Source organism: Psammomys obesus, unplaced genomic scaffold, assembly GCF_907164565.1.
Source record: "Psammomys obesus unplaced genomic scaffold, mPsaObe1.curated_primary_1811, whole genome shotgun sequence".
In the NCBI taxonomy this organism is placed as follows: domain Eukaryota; kingdom Metazoa; phylum Chordata; class Mammalia; order Rodentia; family Muridae; genus Psammomys; species Psammomys obesus.
The window spans coordinates 735,485-752,456 of record NW_026586662.1 but is presented as its reverse complement, the minus strand read 5'-3'; positions in this window follow the sequence as shown (position 1 = coordinate 752,456).

Here is a 16,972-nt window from a genome sequence, read left to right as displayed (position 1 = left end):
GCTGAAGACAATTTGATTTACAGTTTGACTGAGAGCTGCATTTCTGTTTAGAAGGTGAAACGTCCAAGTCAGTTAGGCAAATTATTCCCCGACGGTTCCAAGATTGCGCCGGAGTCCCAGAGTCAGTTATTTTTATGTCTGACTGTATTTCAAATGTGCGGGGTGATCAATAAAACCCGCCCCAAACTTCAAACTATCTCAGCCCGATGAGGAACAATGACAAAAAATTAACCTAGCCAAAGCTTCGGGGCTCTCGCGAGCCGCTGGATCGTAAATTAGAGTCCGCGCGCTGCGCGCCTACTTGCGCCGCCGCACCTCTGCGGAAGCCAGACTCGCGCGCCAGCGACCAGCGCTGCTCGGAAGCCTCGGCCCAAACAGGGGTCGGTGGAAGGGCGGTGGTGCGCTTGGGGTGGGGGGGGGGGGGGGGAGGAAGAAACTCCTGGCCACGCCTTAGGGGGCCTCAATTAATTCACCAGCAACAGTCCTCCCAGGTGGTGAGTGCAGAACCAAAAGAGACCAGAAAGGGAGCGGTGGAGAGGGGAGTGTTGAAGGAACGCAAGCCTGAACTCTCCAAGGATCCCTCGGCTAGCCGTGTCCCTTGAAAGGGGTGTCAGCCTCTGCTCTTTACCAGGAAGCCCTTTTAGGGTAATCAAGGCAGGCCTTCTGGGGAGCTGAACTCCGTGCGGGCTTTCCCTGCGCAGGCTTGCTAGCGTCTCCACTCCGTAAGGCAGTAAGGCACGCGTCCCATCCCCGGAGCCAGGCACCTTCTTAGCCCGCAGCCCCGCACCCAGCGCTGGCAACCGGCCTCTGGGGGGGGGGGAGGGGGGAGGTTTGCCTGGCTAGGCCGGAGGGTGGTCCCGATCCTGGCTTTGGCCCGAGCATCTGTTGGGGAGCCTGAGCGCGGCAGCCAGCTCGGTTCCCGGTGGCCTCAGTGTGCCGCGGGTGTGGGTCACTGTGCCGTGCAGAAGCGGCCCTCTGGGTGCCCGGCGTACGATGGGCACAGGGGCATAGGTTTCGTCCTTCTCAGCGTCTGTCACTAGCGCGCAACTGTCCTCTGAGACTCAAAGGCAGCCCCAGGGTACACATTGGTGCCGGTGGCACCCAAGAACCTCCAGCCCTCAGGCAAGGGAGCTCTGCTAACAGCGCGCATCAAAACCCTCAGAAAAGTCTGGATCCCGGGAAGCCGCGTCCCTTCGCCTCGCGGCCACCTTACCCTAAGCGGTGATGCTAACCCAGTAGAGAGAGCCGCCCGCTGCTGTGGGCGCCTCGGCGAATCCTCCTTAGGCTAAGCTCAGTGGCCGCGGGAAAGCGGGAGAAGAAACGCAGTGCGGGAAAAGGGGGCAGTTGTGCCATTTGCGCATTCCCTGAAAAGAAAGAAAGAAATAGGTTCAGAATACTGAGTGCAAACTTAAAATCCTAAGGGGAGGAGTGTTCCAGTGGTCGGACTGAGCCACGCGGCCGCCATCGGTGTGCGGGCAGCTCTCCTGGGCACCACGTTCACCAGGTCATCCGTGGAGGTCAGTGGCTGAGGCCAGAGGGCTTGGGCCTCGCGAGGCAGCTCTGGATCTGCCCAGGGAGCTTGTGTCTAAGTCGATGGCGAGAGACCTGCCGCCTCTCCCGGCTGGCACAAAAAAACAGCCAGGCCTGTGGTCCTGACCCAAGGCAAAGAACCAAGAACCCTCATGGGCGGCAAGACGGGACGGTGCCCTCCTGAGCTCCGCGTGCTTCGCGGTTTGGGCAAGCGTTTATAGCAAGACTCAAAGGCGTCCTAGATTTAACCTCTGCATACAGCCTGGATAATAATGCCAGCTTGGTTGGCCCGCTGGGCGGTGATGGGACAATATAAACTGGTGGGGTAAAGGAAGAGGTGGCCTAGAGTCAGTCAACTATTTCTATGGAGGTCTGTTTCCAGCCTTCCCTGGCCTGGAGCAGCGGTGAAAATTGAGGCCTCTCCAGAGTGTGTCCTCTACCTTCCCTATATGCTACCAGCGGGTGGGCCTGGTGTGAAACCAGGGTCCGGGCCCAGGGCGCCCTCTGGGGACCGTTGGCTGTGCAGTCCTGAACCTGACTCCTGGTGTCTTCCCAGGCACTTTCTGCAGACCTGGGCTCTCTGCCTGAGTCCGGTACCGCGAGGCACAGAGTGGACCCTTTCACTTTGCAGACTGCTGTGGCCTTGGGTCACCTCGGAAATCTAAGCCCTGCTAAAAGGGAAGCTTTGCAGGTGGCTCTTTTGCCAGGATGGAAAAGGCCTCCCGTCCTCAGGAGAACCAGCCCAGACAGAGTAGGAGGCCCTGGCCTCTGACAGGACCTCATTGAAAGAAATTCAAAAATCTCCCGTTCTTTACAAAACAATAAAGCTGTGTTGAAACGGGGTCCTCCACACGGACAGAGGAAGACGGTGAGAAGATAAAAAGGCAACCCAAGGGGAACCTGGACAACTGTTAACGTGTTCCTTACACTGGCGTGAGCCCGACAAAAACCCTAGTCTGAGGGATACTTGCCTGGGAAGTGAAGCTCCCATAACACACCCTGGCCTGTGGGCTTGGCCCAAGACAAGGAATCCAGAACCTTCCTAGAGGAGGGTTCACCACCCAATTCATTTCCTATTTCCCCACCGGAAAGAGCCTTTTGACCACCATCATTTCCATTTGCAATCCCCAGTGACCTTTTTGGCTTTTCTCAATAGTGAGGATCTCCGTCTCCCCCACCCCTTTACTTCCTGTTCCACAGCCACGTTCACAACTTTATTGCTAGGTCAAGGGTGACAAACTGCCCCGATCTTGAATGATAACATACTAAAATAAAAGTGTAAAGGAACCTGCCTAGAGGGTGGTGACTGCACTGGTTAGGGGCTTCCGGTTGCACAGTTATTTCTGATGCTTTATATATATATTTTTTAAAGAATAAAACATTCCGGGACAGTTACAGTTGCATTAGTGTATATGTTGTGGAAATAAGCTTGCGTTTTAGAGGGCTTTATTAGAAACAGCTGCGACGCGAATGCTTCAAACCCAGAATCTCCTTATGCTCTGTATCTACTTTTCGTTCTAACTTCCCTGTGTGCATCCACGTAATGCTCCCCGTGTGTAATACAAGACACTTGTTTAATAAAGCGAACGATTGTCTGTGTCAGGGAGATTGGTCCTCACTCCCTCTTCCAGCCCATGTGCAGAGCAGATCAAAGACCTGAACTACCTCTGTCTTTCTAAAGACAGCCAGATGGTGTCTTGATTTTTCTTCAGAGATTTTTTTTTTTTTTAAGCAACAGAATTCAAAGCACTAAAGAATCTGTGTGGTACAACAGATGAAAACGCATCCCAGGTAAATTATTTTTTTTTTAATGTCACGCATGCTTTACTTTAGTCTACTAAGGTTTGGGGAGGCTTTGTGAGAAAGCTGACAACAAGCACGTAAATGCTATGTAAAAAACTTAAGGCTGAATAAAATTGAAATCAGAATCCAGAGCCAAGATGAGAAGAAAACAAGAGCTCTGATGTGCACGTGGGACAACAGACAGTTCACTAAAGGAGAGCTTTCAATTTGCCTCTGAGCTTTCTATAGGCAAGGGTAAGGAGTAAAGCGTGATCCTCATCACACAAGCCAAAAGCAAATCGTTTCTTTATAGTAATGAATATATTCCCTAGGCTGACAGAGACAATGAAGCCAAAAGCAGGAGCAGCTAATTCCCTGATGGCTGCTCCATTAGGGAATCACCTGCTCCTGTCTCACCAAACACTTCCTGGGCTGTGGTTTTACTTTGCTGCACATAAATCAAAGACGCCATTCTATAGGGATGCAGTTTATCTAGAGACCTTAAGAGTCAATCTTGAATTCAGTGCTGGCTTCTTTTCTCAGGGTTCAAACAGAATGCAGGCTGCACACCCTGGTAGAGTGCCTAATCTTTCTCTCTCTCCTTTCCTCTCTCTCCCTCTCCCTCCCTCCTTCCCTCCTTTCTCCCAATTCCTTCTCCTTCCTTCCCTTCTTTCTAACTCTCTTTACAATATGGAGACATTTGGTTTATAGAAACGATATCCAACAGACTGACAACTAAGAAATGCTTCTTCCACAGGGTCTTCCTTGTAGCCCAGGATGGCCTCAAACTCAGTCTAGATTCCCCCCATCTACTCACTCACAAGTGGTTATTAGACAAATAATATAGGATAAACATGCTAAAATCTATAGTCCTAAAGAAGCTAAGCAACAAGGAGGACCCTAGGGAAGATGCTCAATCCCCATGCTGGGACTATAAGATTGAACCATCATCCCTTGCCTAAGAAGCTCCAAAAGCGTATGCCTGCCCCTGCTCTTTTAATTGTCCTTTGTGTCCCTCAACTACTACTTTTCAGTTTTCTTTCTGGCAGCTTCAAAGTCTTAGGATATTTCTATGTGCCGCAAAAATAAAAATAAAAAAATTACTAGATTTGGCCTCTACGTCCTGTCAGTACAGAGGCTGCAGGTCAGCCTGGCCTCTGGAGGGCAGCCTGTGGGGTGGTCTGGATTTCAGCCCCGCATGTAGCGTGGATGACTCCATGAATGAGTTTCAATAGTGGCTAGATACATCTGAGTGCTCTGCAAGGGCACTGTGTCACTGTAATGACATTGCAGGTCATTACAAAAACCGTCAGTATTCTCCCAATGATGAAGACTTGGAGCCTGGGTAAGGAGTAGGTAAGGTTTCCTTTCCCCTGCTCTCTCTCACCTGTCTCCTCACCTTGAAATGCTGAGCTGAGAAGCAGGGTGAGTTTTATGAAGATGAGTTTTGTGTCCTGGATCTACCCACGAAGACTCACTGGGAAGGTACTCTCCTCAAGTATCTTTCCTCCTCTCCCTCCCGCCTTCTCCCCTTTCCCCCTTTTCTTCCTTCTCTCCTCCCTTCCATCTGTTCAATCGTACACTGGAGGCTCATCCTTCTCCTGTTGAAGCTTGCAGGTTATGACTGGGTTACATATTCACCCAGAGCATGTCAGTCTATTTCCCAAGGTTTTAACTGAGCCTTCATCTTAAAGAAACATGTGTGCTTGTTCTTCTTCAGCTAGGTTGTAAACTCCTTGAGGTCAGAAGCCTCCTGACGTGTGTGCATTGATCTTCGGAATATAGAACAGCAGATGATTTGTTTCCACTTCAGGCAGCTCCGGGTGGAGGAGCATGGTAGGATGGGCAAGCAGGCAAGGGCTTGGAATGAGCAAATGGGGCACAAAGGCGTGCTGGCTTCCTCACTGGCTCCATGACCTGAAGACATAATCGAACGAGGTCACCTCAGTGGTACCAGGAAGCACCAACATTTTGTGATACTAAATTCACTTTCCAGCTGAGAGTAGTCAGGCTTTCTTCTGAATGAACCTCATGGCATGTTTTTAATTTGACACTTAAAGTCTACTATTTTTTTCTCATAATATCTTACAACCCCCTTTTTATGAGACAGGGTTTCATGTAGCTCAGGATGGCCTCAAACTCACTATGTAGCTTAAGCTGGCTTGTACTCCTGATCTGCAGTCAATACCTTCCAAGTGCTGAGATTCTGACATGTGCCACCATGCCTAGCTTGTCCAATTCCCCCACACTATAGTATCTTTTGTGTGAGTGATGGTTAGAGATAAGCGAAGCCTGAGACAATGTTCATACCAATGCTCATCAAAAGCTGGCCCATGTTTTGCACCATTGTACTCAATACTTTGATTTCATTCATTCATTCAATATTTACTATAATATTTTTATTTTCTTTGAGAATTTCATGTGCAATGTATTTAGATCATATTCATCCCCTAAACTTCACTAACTCCTCCAAAATCAACCCCCCCCAGTTCTCCACCTCCTCTCAATTCTTATTTTCTTCTCCTTTTTATTTTAATAATCCACTGAGTCCAATTTGTGCTGCTCATACACTCTTGGATATGTACCATTCTTTCAAGCATGATCAACCCACTAGGAACCACACACCCTTCTAGGAGTCACACCCTTAAAAAAACTTGCCCCTCCCTAATCAATGTACCCTCCTTGGTAAATATTTTCAGTGAAATAAAATGTGGTCTTTTGAAACAATGCCAGCCACTTTGATATAAAAGAGGGACAGGCTAGCCGTTTACCACTGTCTGGCAAGGCTGCAGTCTTGGTCAAATCTTGCTGTCAAGTGTGGGTTGAATCATTTAGGGCAGATATCAGTTCCATTTCTTAGTTTAGACACAGGTGTGGCTGGAAGGGGGCAGGCCCATTGTGGCAGAGAGCAGAGGCACCACGGAGAACAGTTTCCAGTCCTGAGGCTAGGGAACAGGTCCTGACCTGTGCCTTTCTGGCCTCAGGTGTGCTGTGCAGGCAGTGGTGAGTCTACCAGAAAAAAAAATGCCTGACAAGGGGGCATTCAAAAAGGCCTGCCTGTTCTTGTGACTTTTTTTCCCCCTAAGTCCCAGCTCTTCCAGGGAAAGGGAAGGAAAATGGTACTCTATGACCCTGTGTGTCTCTGGATTCCTCTGTTCTAACAGAATACAGAGAAAGACTACAGCCAGAACCAGAGACTACTCTCTACAGAAATCCCAGAGGGAGAAGAACACAGTGAATTTTCACAGGCACACAAAAGCCTACCCTGCTTTCTGCTATAGCTGCAGTTGTGCCTCGGTGGCTAGCACTCACATTAAGGGAGCTTTTCCTGCTATGGCCATCCCAGATCCTCAGCGTGGGCTAGCTGGCTCAGAGTTCACATGTTTCTTCCACTGAAGACTGACACTGCTGAAACTTTTGCTACCAAGTTACTTCCGTCACTGAGACTGTCTTTGCAAAACTACTCATTTGAGGACCTAGGGTCCAGCTTTCTTGCCTCTTCCTCCCTGCTGTGGATCTCTTGGTGTTCCCAGCCCTACCCTCACACAGCAATGAAAGTTTGTTTCAGTGTGTGTGGTGGCTTGACTGAGAAATACTCCACGTCCGCAGAGGTGTTTGAACACCTGGTCCCAGGTTGATGGTGCTCTTGGAAGGTCACAGAACCTTTAGGAGCTGCAGCCTTGCTGGAGGAAGTGCGTCCCTGGAGGTGGGCTTTGAGAGTTTGTGGCCTGGCCTCGCTTCCTGTTCTCCACCTCCACTAGGATTATTATGGAGATGGCAAATGTGATCATCCTTCTTCCAGTCTGGGCAACTGACTGCCATGCTGTCCTCACCATTATGCACTCTCCTGGACCTGTAAGCTGAAACAAACTCTCTCTTTCTTAAGTTGTTTTTGGCAATGGTATTTAGTTACAACAGACAATTAACTAACATATGGGTTAAGGCACGGTGGTGGCCATCCCTCAGTAAGTACTCTCTCATTCACTGGCTGATATTTCCTTGTAGCTCTAAGAACTCTAGATGAATCCCATGTTATAGAGATTGGTCTGTGTCCTTGCTCAGGTCCCTGAGGTTTCTTGAGCTCACCTGGATGCGTATTCATTTCTGTTTTTATGGTACATTTACCATGTAAACTTTAGCCTTGCTGATTTGAGAAAAGTCGGCCTTCTAAAAGTTATTCATGAGTCATGCAACTAAATGCTAAGGTGTATCCAACAGGTTCTGAATAGTAGCAGAGTAACAACACAATACTGTTAGGTTAGGGCCTTTGGGGGATATCTTTGCTCGACTTGGTGATCTAGAGGTTAACTTTTTGTACCTGTTCCATCTAGAACTTGACCTCTAAATTCTCTGTTAAAAACCAAGTGGATATGGGAAAAATCACATTATTTCTCCATTACCTCTGTGCAGAATAGAATTCCTGTGACTCCTGTTCAATTTCTACTGAAGAGAAGTGAACGCCAAAGTCCACATGCCTGCTGGAGAACCAGGAGAAATGCATGTATTTTTTTTTCTGTACAGAAAAATAAATGTAAAAGAATGTGATAACTGTTTACCTTGTCTTTGTTGTAAGCTTAGAAGGGAAACTTTAAAGCCAGTATGCCCACAGGACAAAGAGAGCTGAATCTCCTGTTTAACTGGGGCTGGGGGAAGAAGTAACTATAAATAGTGTTCAAATAGTTTGCTCCTATGAGGCGATTTCAAGGACAAAGTTCTCTTGGAGGTCAGGCAAATTATACTCCATGGAATTGAAACAAACTGCCTGGAAGAAGATGAGGATGTGAGATACCAAATGATGCTCACTTGTTCTGGAAACAGTCTCGTTATTTCAAAGCCCCAAACTCTCTATTACAGATTCCCACAGTCTTTTTTACTATGAGCGTGTTACCAATGATGTAGAGCTTGGGTAGGTTTAGCCAACGTGCCTAGCGATATTTCCAAATCCAGGAATTAATCATCTCTGGTCTGTCACTCTTAGTCTTAATACATGTCATCAGCACTTTCCTCCTTCATCTTGGTTAACATTTTATTTGTATCTTTAATGATTTAACAGATGTAAAACTTTGTATTGGTTTGACAAGAGCTGACATTGCTTGAATGTCTCTGCCTAGGTCTGGTTCATTTACGAGGGAGAGAACAGACCACTGATGTCATTTTCATGTGCTTTGGTAGGAATTTCAGGGTCCCTGCTCCCCAATGGAAGGAGTTTTACACGTGTAAAGTGGTTGCAGTCTTCTTGTTAAGGTTTTTCCAACACACTCTAGAGTTTTACCTTTTTGCTGAAGAGTGTATTGTGAATAGCATTCAGCACAGGTTCAACAGAGCACAGTCAGAATTTCCAGATGATAAGTACAGCAGAAAACACAAGGGGATGTCTCCTACTTCTAAGGTGGACAATGGGCATTGTAAACTGCCTGTGATGAGGCAAAGAGACTAGAAAGAGCTCTGTGTTACCTCTTCTTAGTAATAATAAATTACATTTATTATTTAACTAGCCTGATATTATTTTCATTCTTGAACTTATGTGTAGATCTAAGACATTGGGCCAGAACCTCAGAACGATGGGACAAGTTGGTATGATTGGCTGATGTTTGCTGCCTGTAGTCAGAGCACTCAAAAGAGGCCCCCCCATACCAACCAAAGTATAAATTAAATGGGGGGGGGTCTTGTGAGTGCCAGAAGACACATAATGTAAACTGTATGGAACATGAAGAAGACCTGGACTGTGCCTTTAAGACTTTATAGTCGAATGAGCTGCATGGAAAAAAATTTTAAAAGGCTATTTAACTATATGAGTAGAGCAGAGAAGTCATGGCTAGAAGCAAACTCATTACCTAAAGGAAATGTTGGTGAAACTATTCAGCCAATATTCTTTTAGGCAAAAATGTCCAACAGCAACCATGCAGGAGTCAGGGCCAAGTGAAAGAGTTCAAGTTGAGAGGTGGCTTCTGGGGCCCATTCTTTTGCTCACTGCTTCTATTCTATGACTTCTTGCAGGAAGTTCTTTAACTTTCACGAGCCTCAATTTCTTTAATCGGAGAAAAGGGTGAGGAGAGAGAATAAAGCGGGCCCTGAAAATGCATTAACTAATGGTGAGCACTGAGAGAAATTGTACATTTAAAAGTGCTTTAAGGTCTACGTCGTCTCCATGCATGGTCCTTGGTTGGGTGCATCAGTCTCTGCAGGACCCGCTGGACTCAGATTTTTTAGCTTTGTTGGTCTCTTTGTGGGGCTCCTGTCCCCTCCATGTCCTTCTATTCCCCCCCCCTTCTTCCATAAGACTCCCTGAGCTCTGCCCAAAGTTTGACTGTGAGTCTAGGCATCTGCTTCCATCTCCTGTTGGGTGGAGACTTTCAGGGGACCCTCTGCAATAGGCCCCCCTGCAGGTGTAGCCAATTGGCAGCTCAGTCCCCATGTGCGTTTCCAAGTATGGAGAACAGGGGCTGCCTCTATCATGAACTCAGTTTCCTGATATTTGGTCATTTGCCCCTGACAATGTGGCCTTGCCAGGCCACAGAAGAAGAGGATCCAGGCAATCCTGATGAGACTTGATAAGCTAGGGTAAGATAGCAGAGAAGGAGAACTCTCTCTTTCAGTGGATGAAAGGAAGGGGATGGGGGGAAGAGGAAGAGAGGGTGGGACTGGGAAGAGTTGAGGGAGGAGGCTTCAATTGAGATATATAATGAATAAATTGTAAAAAATAAAAAATGAAAAACCAATTCAAGAGAAACAACTGCACACTGAAACAGGAAAAAAAAGTAAATTGAGATGGTCAAGCGCTAAATGAAAGTCAAGGCAGAGAGGCATTGTTCTTGCCCTCTGTTGTCTCACTGTCTTCTCTCTATTCCTTCCCCGCCCTTCCCTACACTCACATACCCAATGTTCGGCTGTGAGTCTCAGCATCTGTTTCTATCTGCTGATGGGTGGAGCCTCTCAGAGGACAGCTCCTACCTTGTTCCCTCTCTTCAGCCACTTCCACTGTCTATGTCTATTTCCCATTCTGAGTGAGATTCAAGCATCCTTCCCTGGGTCCTCTTTGTTACTTACTTTCTTTGGGACTGTGAACTGTAGTATGTTTACCCTGTACCATATGGCTAAAATCTGCTTATAAGTGAGTCATACCATGTTTGTCTTTCTGGGTCTGTGTTCCCTCATTCAGGATGATCTTTTCTAGTTCCACTGTTTACCTGAAAAACTCATGATTTCCTTGTTTTTAATAACTGAGTAGTATTCCATTGTGTAAATGTACCATAATTTCTTTAATCATTCTCCAGTTGAGGTATGTTTGGTTGTTTCCAGATTCTGGCTATTATGAATAAAGCTGCTATGAACATAGTTGAGAAGCTATCCTTGTTGTATGGTGGAGCATCTTTTGGGTATATGCGCAGGAGTGGTATAGCTGGATCTTGAAGTAGAGCTATTCCCAATTTTCTGAGAAAATGGCAGTTTGATTTCTAAAGGGCTTTTGCAAGTTTACACTCCCACCGACAATGGAGGAGGGTTCCACTTTCTCCACATCCTCACCAGCATGTTCTGTCACTTGAGATTTTGATCTTAGCCATTCTGATGGGTATAAGATAGAATCTCAGAATCATTTTGATTTGCATTTCCATGATGACTAAGGTTGTTAAGCATTTCTTTAAGTGGTTCTCAGCCTTTAGAGATTCCTCCTTAAGGACATGGGGAGGGGCATGCATGCAGATAGGAGGGGGGAGGGTAGGGCTGGGAGGGGAGGAGGGAGGGGCTTATGGGGGATACAAAATGAATAAAGTGTAATTAAAAAAAGAAAAAAAAAGAAAGAATATATTTGAAGAAGCAAAAAAAAAAAAAGAACTCTCAGCTTAGCTTTGTACCCCATTTTCTAAATTGGATTATTTATTTGTTGGTATTTAATTTCTTGAATTCTTTATGTATTTTGGATATTAGCCCTTTGTCAGATGTAGGATTAGTTAATATCTTTTCCCAATCTGTAGACTTCCATTTCATTTTACTCAGTGTCCCTTACCTTACAGAAGCTTTTCAGTTTCATGAGATCCTATTTATTGATTGTTGCTCTTAGAGCCTGAGCTGTTGGTTTCTGTTCAGGAAGTTGTCTCTTGTGCCCCCTCCTATCAACCCTCCCCAGCATATCAAGTCACACCAGGACTGAGTATATCCTCATCCTGTGAGGCCAAGCCAGGCATATCTGCCAGGGAGAACTGACCCAAAAGCAGGTGTCACTTTTTTTATACTATCATATCATCTGAGAATAGGGCAACCTTGACTTCTTTCTAATTTGTATCCCCTTGATCTCCTTTAGTTGTCTTATTGCTCTGGCTAGAACGTCAAGTACTATACTGAAGAGATACAGTGAGAGTGGGAAGCCTTTAATTTGATGTTGGCTATTAGCTTGCTGTATATGGTCCTTCCTGTGTTTAAGTATGCACTTTGTGTCCCTGATCTCTCCAAGACTTTTAGCACGTCTAAGGCTTTTTCAGCATCGTATGCGATGATCATGTGGGTTTTTTTCTTTCAGTTTGCTTATATGGTGTGTTACACTGATGGATTTTTGTATATTGAACCATCCCTAGATCTCTGGGATAAGGCCTACTTGATCATGGTGTATGATGTTTTGATGTGTTCTTGGATTCAATTTGTGAGTATTTTATTGAGTACTTTTGTATCAATGTTCATAAGAGAAAATTACTTGAAATTCTCTTTCTTTGTTGAGTCTTTGTGGCATTTAGGTATCAGAGTGACTGTGGCCTCATAGAATGAGTTTGGTAATGCTCCTTCTGTCAAAAATATGGACTGAGGAAATGGCTTACCAAGTAAAGTGCTTGCTGTGAAAGCATGAGGACCTGAGTTTATAGCCCTAGCATCCATGTAATCACCAGGCATAGTGTGTCTACAACCCCAGCACTAAGAGGAGAGACATGTGAAATCCCAGCATCTCACTGGCTGGCAGAAATAGTGAGTTCCAGGTTCATTGAGAGACCCCACCTCAAAACATAAAATGAAGACATAGTCAAGGAAAACAAGCCAACATCAGCCTCTAGCTGGCGTCCTGATGTTCTGGCTTGGGTGAGTTCATCAGTATGGACACATACACACACACACATACACACACACACACATACACACACACACATACACACATACATACACACAGACACACACACACACACACACACACACACACACACCCATCATAAAAAGCAACCCCATCCCAGGGCTTGACTGTGCCTGCTTCTTTGTATCAAACACAGGCTGAGTTAACAACAAAGTAACTCATTTATTGAGCCTTCTGGGAAGAAGGGAAGAATTTGGAAACCAATGAGGTACATGCATGATGTTCGAGGCTGTGGTAACTTAGAAATTTTAGGAATTCTCTTTCAGTAGATGTGCTGGTTAGTTGTTTTTAATTTTTGTTTGTTTGTTTGTTTGTTTGTTTGTTTATTGTCAACTTTACACAAACTCCAGCCAAGAGGGCATCTCACTTGAGAAAGTATCTCAAGTATCTCATATTGGCCTGTAGAGACCTCACTGAGGCATTCTGCTGATTGATGATAGATATGGAAGGTCCCAGCCCTGCTACCTCTGGCCTGGAGTCCTGGGAGTATAAAAAGCAGACCAAGTCAACCATGAAGACCAGCCTATATGCATCCCTTCTCTATGAGCTCTGCTTTGGCTTCTGCCTTGAGCCCCTACCTTGACCTTCCTTCTTGATAGAATACAAGCTGTAAAATGAAATAAGCCCTTTCCATCTCTGGTTTCTTTTGGTCTGTGTTTCATCACGGCAACAGAAACACAACTAGGACAGAAGGTGTTAAGAGGAGAATCGGTGAAGACACCCCAGAAGTGGTAATTAGATAAAAATATATCCCACAAAATAACAAAAAACAGCTTCAAAAGGGAGACACTGAAATCATGAAGTGTTAGTCTCCATAAAGGCAAATTGCATGGAGACACAGGCCAATGACTTCAGAATGAAGTTTCTTTTTTTCTTTTTTTTTTTTAAGATGTATTTATTTATCATGTATACAGTGTATATACTCATGTAAGCCAGAAGAGGGCGCCAGATCTAATTATAGATGGTTGTGAGCCGCCATGTTATTGCTAGGGATTGAACTCCTTACCTTTGGAAGAGCTGCCATGCCCTTAAATTCTGAGCCATCTCTCCAGCGCCCAGAATTGAGGTTTTAACAATGATAACTAGAGGGAGAAGTGTGGAGATTTCCAAACTTTAGAATCATACGTTAACCACATCTACTGGTCCTCATTCTGATCCAGAAGGTAGGAGATATTTAAAATGTAACAACTTGCCAAGTCATTCTATTCTTGCTGTACCAGGCTTGAAGAACTACTGCTGCAGATCCTCAAAGCTAGAAAACAACAGGACTGTTTAGGGACAAAAGGTAGAGTCCTAAAGAAAGAGTAGCTAGAAGGAAAAAGACATGCCCCCTCTGCTCACCACTACCACCTTCCTTTACTGACCCATGGTATGAGCAATGTGAGCAACAGAATACAGGAGGTGTTTTGGAATTTTTTATAATTTTTATTTTTATTTTTTACATTAATTACAGTTTATTCACTTTGTATACCAACTATAGCCCCCTCCCAATCCCCTTCTAATCCCATCCTGCCTCTCTCATCTTCTCCCATGCCCCTCTCCAAGTCCACTGATAGGGGATGTCCTTCTCCCCTTCCATCTGACCCTAGCCTATCAGGTCTCATCAAGACTGTCTGCATTATCTTCCTCTGTGGCCTAGTAAGGCTGCTCCACCCTCAGGGGGAGGTGATCAAAGGACCAGACACTGAGTTCATGTCAGAGACAGTCTCTGTTCCCCTTACTAGGGTACCCCCTTGAATACTGAGCTGCAATGGGCTACATCTGTGCAGGGTTTCTAGGTTATCTCCATGAATGGTCCTTGGTTGGAGTACCAGTCTCAGAAAAGACCCCTGTGCCCAGATTTCTTAATTCTGTTGCTCTCCTTGTGGAGCTCCTTTCCCCTCCAAGTCTTTCTAGCTGTCCATTCTTTCATAAGATTCTTTGCATTCTGCCCAAAGATTGGCTATGAGTCTCAGCATCTGCTTTGATACCCTGCTGTGTAGAGTCTTTCAGAGGCCCTCTATGGTAGGCTTCTGTCCTGTTCCCTGTTTTCTCCCTCTTCTGATGTCTTTCCCATTTGCCTTTCTGAATGAGGGTTGGTCATATTACCCAGGGTCCTCCTTCTTGCTTAGCTTTTTTAGGTATTCAGATTTTAGTATGATTTTCCTATACTATGTGTCTAATATCTACTTATAAGTGAGTATATACCATGTGTGTCTTTCTGCTTCTGGAACACCTCACTCAGGATGATCTTTTCTAGTTCCCACCATTTGCCTGTAAATTTTATGATTTCCTTGTTTTTAATTGCTGAGGAGTATTCCATTGTGTAAATGCACCACATTTTCTGTATTCATTCCTTAGTTGAGGGCATTTGACAAAATCCAACACCGATTCATGTTTAAAGTCTTCAGAATTAAGTTTCTTTCTTAAGGATACAAGGCACATACCTAAACATAGTAAAGACAATATACAGCAAACCTATAGCCAACATCAAACTAAACAGAGAAACTTAAATCAATCCCACTGAAATCAGGCACAAGGCAAGGCTGTCCACTCTCTCCATATCTCTTCAACATAGTACTTGAAGTCCTAGCTAGAGCAATAAGACAAGTAAAGAAGATCAAGGGGATACAAATCGGAAAGGACCAAGTCAAAGTTTTGGAAATTTTTAAGCTGAGCATTTTTGCCAAGACATATAACCTCTTTGATTTTTTTTCCTTTAATAGAGATAATATTAAAACACACCTCTACACAGTGTTATTATGAGAAAATGAAGCAATATGGTAGAAATGGGATAAGATTCATATCAGAGGTTGGTGCTCAAATAAATAATAGCTGAATTTGAGCACATGCCATATTTATATAAGGGCAAAACAGCCTCGGCAAATTGATTTATTTAGTGATAGCAATAATAATTGTTTTCTAAATTCCTGAAGCCCTCCAAAAATATTTCTATGATTGTCACTCCAGTGCTGTTTACAGACTACAAATTTAGCCAATAAAAAAGGCTTGCCTCTTTTTTTTTTTTTTTTTTTTGAGAAAATGCAATTAATGCCATATTACACAACAATTGCCTTTCTTCTGCTTTTAGTATGTGCCATTTAGGACAGTTCTGACTCCTGAAGTATTTTCCTCTGGTCATTTTAAAAATAAACATTTTAATTAATCTTTTAACATGTATTTCATTAGTGTGATGAATGAATATAAATCATCACAGCATGAGGAAGCACTATGAAAAGCTGCCCATAATAAAATGTGTAAATGCCTCCTAAGAACTTAATAGGAAGCCAAAATAGCACTGTCAATATTCCCAAATAAACATAAAAATTCTATGAGGACTCAGATTGTTTAAAAAATTAAAGTCCATAAGAGAGGTAAGCCCAATGGGATTTTGAGTAATGAAACATAAATGATTGTACAAATGCTCCAACCTAGTGATTAATAAAAGGCAGTTCCTGATGAGGCCAAACAGTTAATGGCAACATACTTAAGGCTATAAAGGCTGACAATGAAGGTGTATACTACATAAAACATGTGTTTCATATGTTTAATTTTTTCTTTTTTAATATTTCTTTTTAATTAATTATTTTTTATTTATTAGTTTAATCACTTTGTATCCCAGCTGTAGCCCTCTCCCTCATCTCCTCCCACTCACATCCACCCTCCCTCTTCTTCTCCGATGCCTCTTCCCCAGTCCACTGATAGGAGAGGACCTCCTCCCCTTCCATCTGACCCTAGCTTATCAGGTCTCATCAGGACTGGCTGCATTGTCTTCCTCTGTGGCCTGGTAAGACTGCTCTCTTCTCAGGGGAAGGTGATCAAAGAGCCAGCCACTGAGTTCATGTCAGAGACAGTCCCTGTTCCCCTTACTAGGAAACCCACTTGGAGACTGAGCTGCCGTGATATGTTTAATTTTTAATTGACACTTAATGTGAAAGAGGTATGATTAGTTCTTTCTCTTCCCACCTTCTCCTCCTCATCACCATCACTTATACATTTTCCATCTTCCCTCCTCAGAAAACAGCTGAATTATAATGTACTTAGTGCTGCCTCTAGTGTTTTCATTTTTACAAATATTCATATGCTACCACCAGCTAGCTTACATGTCAATGGCAACTGTTCAGCACAGCTAAAAATAAACATTTCTAGAATGTTCATCTCCCTAGAGCCTATCATCCTTCCTAAATGTCATGTAGCCACATATCTTGTCCTGGGAACTGAAGGACACATGTTTTTCCATTTACTCACTCATTGTCAACCTCTTGACATCTGGACTCAGTTTCCCATTTCTGCTTCCAGGCTCATGACTTACTGGAGTTTTCACAGCTAAAGCACACTTGCAAAGAGACACTTTTCAAAGCTTTAACACTTGTGAGTAGATTTCTTTTACTATTACATTTGATTGGAGACTTGACTGCTATAGAATTCCTTCCAAATTTATTCTAGCCTTTTAAAGCCATTATATACATTATCTGTTTAGACCTGAACTGACGTCTTAATGCTTTGTTTGGTTTTAGTTCTTATATTTTACTTCAGCAGATCTCCATATTCTCTTTTTGATGTTTCTTG